Source organism: Micrasema longulum, unplaced genomic scaffold (genome assembly GCF_059751315.1).
Source record: "Micrasema longulum isolate JH-2025_06_02 unplaced genomic scaffold, ASM5975131v1 h1tg002135l, whole genome shotgun sequence".
Lineage (NCBI taxonomy): Eukaryota > Metazoa > Arthropoda > Insecta > Trichoptera > Brachycentridae > Micrasema > Micrasema longulum.
The window spans coordinates 237789-246300 of record NW_028279300.1 but is presented as its reverse complement, the minus strand read 5'-3'; positions in this window follow the sequence as shown (position 1 = coordinate 246300).

Genomic DNA, 8512 nt, shown 5'->3' with positions numbered 1-8512 from the left:
AATTTAAACTGAACGGAATATCACATATTTTTAATGCATTCTCTTCTTTAAAATAGAAGATTTGCAGGACTGTTTATTTTTAATCGTTGTATTTTTGGAAAGCTTTAAAAAATAAATTTTATAATTCAACTTCACAATTTCACATAGCGAGTGTTTTATATTTTTAGGCTATATTTTAATATGTAATTATTTTTTCAACACCGGAGCAGATTATTCTCCATTAGAAAAATTAATCACTATTTTTTCAATATATAAGAAGTACGATTTGGGCTTGTTCAACGACACAGCTCTCCGCTACAAACGGAAGCTGAATCTCATTGGCATTGGTGATATTTATCCTTTTTTTACTCTCATAACATATACACCACATTCCACACACAACACTCCATATATCACGCACCACACTCCACACTCACAAAACAATAACAACATTAACTCAAATAAAATCATTTGTAGATAAGATGTATTATACCAACATAGAACTTTGAGCAAAACAATAAATATAAATAAACTATATTAGGTACAATTTAAATAGGTACATTTGTAAATCAATTCTTAAATTTACTTGTGAATTTTTGTTTAGCAGTGCTCTCCCGAAAAGAGAAAAAAAGTTGTACTTATGTAAAGAGGAAACAATAAAAACTATTCTAAATTTGACTTCCGAGTTTTTAAAGTTTCAGTTGTTTCTGCATAAAAAACAACCATCTGACAGAAGGTAATTCAGATAAAAAAATGATTTCCTTCCTAATAAAAGCATTGAGACCAATTTCGTTAAATAACGAAACAAGACAGAAAATTTGAAAAAGTTTCTAAAAGATTCTAAATGACCATTGTTGCACCCTGCAAAAGATCGTTTCTGTCGTCCCCAATTCCACGTCAAACTCAAGAATCAGATCCTCTCCATCAAGAGTGTTTTCAGACTCAAATAACTCGCCTATCATAATCGTCCATTTCACTACAGTCAACCACTTTAAAAACAGCTTGGATTGTTCCTCAAAGAAAAGGCAATGAAGTAAAATCTTTGCTAGACATTGGCACACCAGCAATGGCTACCTATAATATAATCATAATATTAATTATTAATTCGAACTATTAAAATAGATAGAAATGTATTTATTTATTTGTCGAATTTAAAGAACAATGTTCAGTCAAGAATTTCCTTGAAATCGATGGTACAGTGCCAAGTTACGTAAATTCTATTGATTTCAGTACGAAATGTAGGTATAATGTTTGGCAGTACGCTGCCTTTGAAATTTTCAGGATATATCACATAATCAAAATGACAAATAAATATTATTCAAATAAATCAGTGTCATCAACCATGACAAATGAATGTTTGTCGTAGGAGGCAAAATTAGCAGTTCACAATGGAGTACTGGTAACCCTTATGTATGGGAGCGAAGGGATTGGAAAATCAAGGATAAAAATACAATTTCTCAGGCGAATGTGTGGAAAACCTATGTACGATAGGTGCACAAATGTTGAGATCCGTACATTATGTTATGCCGAGATATGCGTCATCGACAAAATCAAGAAAGAAGTTCTTCGTTGGTTCGGACACGTAGAGCGAATGGCCAGCGAAAGAACGGCGAAAAGATTTACGATGCGAATGTTGATGGATGAATAAATCGAGGAAGACCGAGTCAAAAGTCGGAATAATCGGCGCGCGTGCATGAGAAGATGTATGAATGTAGAGGAAGCAAGATATGCATGCCAAGACAGAATGATATGGCGGTCTATCCTCTCTGCGTACCTTTGCGGGGGCGTGATGGTTTATTTGTTTTGTAACAGAGTGTGTAAAGGCATCACTTAAACCAAACAATGACATGCGTCCAAATTTTTGTAGACAAGGACTGGATTCAACTCCTAGGGGAGCTGTTAACATTAACATATTACAACAGAGATGAAGATCACTTTAGAGAAGGTAATATAGAAGTCTAGGCATCTACAGGGCTTATGACCTGTCAATGGCTGGTTTCAACATCAACATCAACAGATGAAAGAATTGAAGGAATATAGATGTTCAAATATGAATGTTACACAGTGTGTAAAGTGGCCACATAAACCAGCCACTTTACACAGTGTGTGAAGTGGCCACTTAAACCAGCCATTGACAGGTCATAAGCCCTGTAGATGCCTAGACTTCTGTATTACCTTCTCTTAAATATTCTTCATCTCTGTTGTAATGTGTAAATACATCTATATTATTTATATTACAAAACGCACAATGAAAATAACAAAAACCTAACATAAGACAAACAATGACAGGCGTCCAAATTTTTGTAGACAAGGACTGGATTCAACTCCCAGGGGAGCTGTTAACATTAACATATTACAACAGAGATGAAGAACATTTTAGAGAAGGTAATATAGAAGTCTAGGCATCTACAGGGCTTATGACCTGTCGTTAGCTGGTTTAAGTTGCCACTTTACACACTGTGTAACATTCACCATTCTGCCCATATTTAAACATCTATATTCCTTCAATTCTTTCGTCTGTTGATGTTTGTGAAGTTAAAGAGCTGAAACCTTTATTTATGCGGGTGAGATTCATCTAATTGAATTATTTCAACTACATACTAGGTTTCAGCTCTTTAACTTTACAAACATCAACAGATTAAAGAATTGAAGGAATATAGATGTTTACAAGGGCAGAATGGTGAGTGTTACACAGTGTGTAAAGTGTCCACTTAAACCAGCCAATGACAGGTCCTGTAGATGCCTAGACTTCTATATTATCTTCTCTAAAATGTTCTTTATCTCTGTTGTAATATGTTATATGTAACAGTTCTTCAACGTATGCCATAGGAATTTTAATTTATTAACTATAAAGGAATTACAAAATATAGATATAAAACATCTAAGAACTTCTTACAAATCACAAAATCAACCAGCTTTTTTTTTTTAAGTTTGGCAATGCCAATAATACAGTAATTAATTATTGAATAGACAACAATTCAATATCTTTAATTGTGATAATTTTCCACCCGAGTAAGCCGAACGTAATCCGAAGCACCTCTACCGCAGGTTTAGGCTGAGGCTATTTTTCGTCTGAAACTGAAACCGCGGCCGAAACTCGTTATACTGGCGAAACCGAAACTTCGGTCGGTCACTAATAATTTATAAACTAGACGTCGTGACTGGAATCCAAAGCTTATGAGTCAAAATCTCGATGAGTCACCAAAATGTACTAATTTGGAGTAATACTCCCACGCAAAAATTAGATTTTCTATTTACAACCTCATTGGCCTTTCTTGTGATGGTGTTCTCCCATATAAAGTAAAGGAACTTTGTTACTAATTCAGTAAAAGACAGCGTTTTGCGATCGGAAGAACTGTTTAATTTACGATCATATCAGTTAAAGTTTAGAATAATATTGATTTCAATCCCTAAGTTCAATGAATGTGTGTGTTTACGTTATTAATTATGATATATAATTATGTTTTTATTGATGAAACCAAATACATATTTTTGATTAAATATTTATAATAAAGTTCTCATAAATTATCAATAAAAAAAAATCCTAAAAATAAAAATATACCCTTTTCTCGTGTTTGAAATTAATGTTTACCAACCGACTTGTGTAAAAATATTCAAACTGTTTATTTATTATCAAAGTTAATAAATTGTAATAAAGTATCTGTTTTATAATAAAACATAATATATTGTGATATTATTTTAGGCGAGTTAAAATGTTTCAGAATAATCGGATCCAGATAATGGTTTGTGTGTTTTTTGTAACATTGTGTATTGCATTTTGGAGATTATTTTTTTTATTAATACCATATATTACAACAAAGGTTAAGAAAATTTTATAAACGGGCATTTACAGGGCTTATGATCTGAATGCTGAATGTTACAGTGTGTAAAGTGGCCACTTTTGCCAGCCAATGACAGGTCATACACCCTGTAAATGCCTACACTTCTATATACCTTTCTTTAAAATGTTTTTCATCTCTCTTGTTGTATTTAAATATCAATAACTCCCAAGTTGGTTGAATCCAGTCCAATCCATCATATTTACAAAAATTTGGACAGACCCAAAATTATGTTGATTATTATTTTTGTTTATCCTTTTTTTTTATGTGAAACTTTTTAAGTATTTTTTTCTTCGGAAAAGAAGTATTTACGTTCATGTAATTTATTTATTTATTTATACTTTTACATTGTTTGTTTTCCTTTTTTTATACATAATAATGTTCCCTGGGGTGTCCCGTGCCGAGGGAAACATTTGACAAAATGTGAAACATACCTAAGATTAGCTATTTAACAAAGTCAACAATAATAATAACAATAAAAAAACGTAATTTATCCAATTAACCTAATTATCATTAACATAATAAACAATAAAAAACTAAAATAATCATAAAAAACATAACCAATTTTTATAGACCAATAGAACAAATTTCATAAACAGTACACACATTTATAAATAAAATACCAAATTTACCAAAATATTTCCGTTTTGGGGGTCATTTTCAACGAGGTGTAAATAACTCCCTATTAAAAAATGGCAATCAAGTTGGGGTAGATATAGTGCAGAGTCCGTTTAACCACAAATTTATTACCAAATTATTGATTTAACATTTTCTTTGCATAAACACATCTGTTTACATATTTTTTTACTACTTACCTTTTATTTTTTTATTTATTTATAAATAGTTGATTTACTGATATTTTAAATGTATTTTTTTAATATATATTTTTATAAATAACTGAACTATTTACTTGTATGTATATTTATTCACATATTTTTCTCCTTACATGTAAGGTGGCATTTATTTGAATAAAAAAAAAAATTCAACACTGTCGTTCGGTAAAATAATACCTTCGTACTCAATTTTATTTTTCTACTCAACAGGTAGATTATCCCAGCTTTAATCTTTGCACGGGATCGAATCAGCTAAGGATAAATACACATGGAAAAAGATAACAAGGATATGCCAGGACTTTCAAGAGGAAATGAAATAATTCGAAGGTTTACAGATGCGTCCACAACTCTAAAGTCTATGCTGTTATACAAGGCGTGGGTGCTGTCGAAACTTGTGGAAAATCTACTGGTAAATGTTATTTTTTTATTCAGCTGTGCTTCTGTTTATATAACCGTAACGGGCTTTGAAACTTATTAATAAGTTTATAAAATGTATTTCGGTTACAATTGCTAACCACAAACCGAACGCTATTTTATCTTAATTTGAAGAAAATTTACATAGCCAATGTCAACGTCACTACCTTTTTTATTACGTAAATGGTGGTTTGATTACGTGTGTGATTTTTATCTTAATTGTAAATGTACGAACCGAATTGGCTTACGATACTAGAAACGTTTTCATTCAATATTTTGTTTTATATCCACGTTGAATCGAATTAATCAGATAAGGTGAAGATCAGAAAGCCAGAGTTTTGTAAACACATTTTTTTCAGAGCGTTGAACATGTCGAATTTCGTGCCAAAAAAATAGTATTTGCAAGGAATTTTTTTGCGTTACTTTAAACAAAAAAAAGTCGAAGTTGTATTAGTTAATTGTACGCCAAAATTTACGTTTAAATTAATGAAAAAAAAAACATTTTAATAAAATTAAAATTCGTCACAAGTTTGTCTAAATCAACCAATGAGTGTTGTGATAGATTTCCGGGAAGCCAACCCACCAATAAGGGCGAATTACTGAAGAGAACCAGTGACCTGTCACTGGCTGTTTTTTTACATTAAAAAAAATAATATTTATTGTTTTAATTTTTCGGTTTTTTTCGCAATATACAGAGGTAAAACAGAGTATAAAAAAAATAAAAATAATTACATAACAATGAAATACAAATAAACAGTAAGAATAGTAAACAAAAAATCCCACAAAGGCAAAAGTAAGTTTAAGTGGCCACTTTACACACAATGTAACATTCACCATTCTGCCCATGTTTAAACATCCACATTTCCCCAACTCTTCTATCTGTTGACTTTTGTGAAGTAAAAGAGCTGAAACCTTTATCATGTGGGTGAGATTTATCCAACTAAACCAAATCCGCCTCCAGCCTGTCTGCAAACATTCGGAGATACTCAAAACATAAATAAATAAAAAAACGATTCTAATTGAAAAAGTTCAGTTACATTTGATTGTTTAGTTTTTTTAAAGATTTCTTTAGTTTCTGTTAGATAAGGGAGATCATATACCAACTTATACATATATTATTTTGCTGTCGTTGTAGTCTGTCATTTTGGTTTATTGTTCCCCATAACTACGGGAACAACTGTTGCATATATTATAACATATTTTAGATTTTACACAAGATTTGTGCATCAGATTTTTTCCGTTTTTGGAAAAAAAAATTGATTTTTAAAAAACAACTCGATAATGCTGCTATTTTGCTTATTACATTATTAACATGATTGTCCATGTCAATTGCCTGTTTATTGTTAGTCCTAACTATTACATGTTCGATTTCAATTAGTCGTTCATCGTTTATGTCCGCATCAATTTTATGTCATTTTTTTCTAGATTTAAAATGTATTCTCATAGAATTGAGTATAGTCGAGAAACCGCATACGCACATCAAACAGAAGGCGACTAAACTACTCACAAATGAGGAGGTTTGCGTTTTGACCCATTAGTTTTTTTGTAGACGTCGCTCAGTACGCAACTACTGATTTGAATTCAACTATGGCGTGTTGTGTCCTTTTAAAGTGTAGAAATGCTGCTAGGATCTTATAGAAACAGGATGGTATAACATTTCATGTGTATTTAGCAAACGAATGTTTAAGTAGCAAATGCATTACTTAAAAATTGAATTATTTTTCCATCTGTCAGATTGTCGAAGAAACAAAATGGAAATTTCGTTAGTGTTGCCAGGGTAGTAATTTTTTTTACCCTACTCATCTAATACAAGAAGTAATAAAAATTAGACCTCGGATTTAACAACGCCGTGGGGGACATCTGAACGACATTATCTTTAAAACATCAAATATTATTTGACATGATATAAAAATATCCGTTTTATGTAAAATAAAATTTATTTTGTAGTTTAAGTTCAAAATTCATAAATTCAATTACTCTGATCAAATGACCCTTTACTTATTTTCTCTCTTGTGTCAATCAATGTTTCCGCGTGCACAATAAATTTTTTGAGAAATTAACAGATTACTTTTTTTAAGCTTACATTTTTGTTATGATTATATTTTTTCCCATCAAGCAACATTACGCGGTGACATCACGAATGCACGCGGCGAAAGTAGGCCACAGTGAGGGGATTATTGGACACAGTCCGATGTGTTCAAATATGATTCTACGATCCTTCTGGACTATTCTTAATTCTACTAGATAAGTTACTAGATACCGATTTAATAGTAACTACCAGAAAAGGCATTTACATTCACATAATACAAGGCTAGCACAACGTGAAAGCTTGTCAGTTTCGAGGTTTGTAAACAAGTATGGCCAAAGAACACTTCATTATACAATTACTAATTTTTTTTTAAAGATTCCTAAGATGATTTTAAAAGAAAATGTTGACAAATCTTTTAAGAAAAAAATAATTAAATGGTTTATGTGTAACAAAGCTTTATATTGATTATCATTTAATGTCATCTATTTTAATTTTTATAAATAAATTTTGAGTGAAAATTAGGTATGCTCTTAGTTCTTAATAATGTTTATATTACTTTTTAAATTTATATAATTTCTCTAACGATTCTCTTTGTAAAGGAAAAATAAGAAACCTGCTGACAAGCCGGTTTCGCGGTTTAATTATTTTTCCTTTTATATTTTCTGTTCATGTTTTTACCTTATTTAATAAAAATATATATGTATTTTTTTTTTAATAAACGTGTATTCTATTACATTAATTTTCATTAAGTTTGTATTTGTCCATTTGGTCGGCACAGTTAGGTCGTTGTTTAAGCGGGCTTTTTTCTACTCAGTTTTGTTTTTCATGATTTTTGCCTTTGAGTAGCTATCGAGTTAAAACACTTTTCTACACAGAATATTCTTCGGCTTGCACTGCGATTGATGTACAAGCCTGTACTTGTACATCAATCGCAATGGCCTATCCACTATCCACCATTATATTATATACTATCTACATTTTGATATTAAAGTAGCGTATTTCATAACGGAAACCAAAGCGTTGTATGAATTTTTTTATTGATAGAAAATTCATTCATAAGTAATACTGTTATTACAAATCGGCAAGTCGCTCTTATCGGTTGTTGGTAAATGTTCGCTTTACTGATATAGTGTTATGTTTAGGTACAGATAAATCCAAAATTGCGGTGGGTAGGTACGTGTGTGTATCTGGTTATTTTTATCCGGCATAATTTTATCAAACGAATAATAAAAAACTAAAATAAAATATTACGATTTAATAATCATTCTGCGGACTTAACGAATGCACCAAAAAATAATATCAATATCTAAAGTGCTCCGCAATCGGGCCCACTGCGCACTGGTGTGCCTGAGCCGATACACGTGAGACGCGATCAAATAAGACAATGTATTTTAACTTTTGCAACCAATGTAATAAAT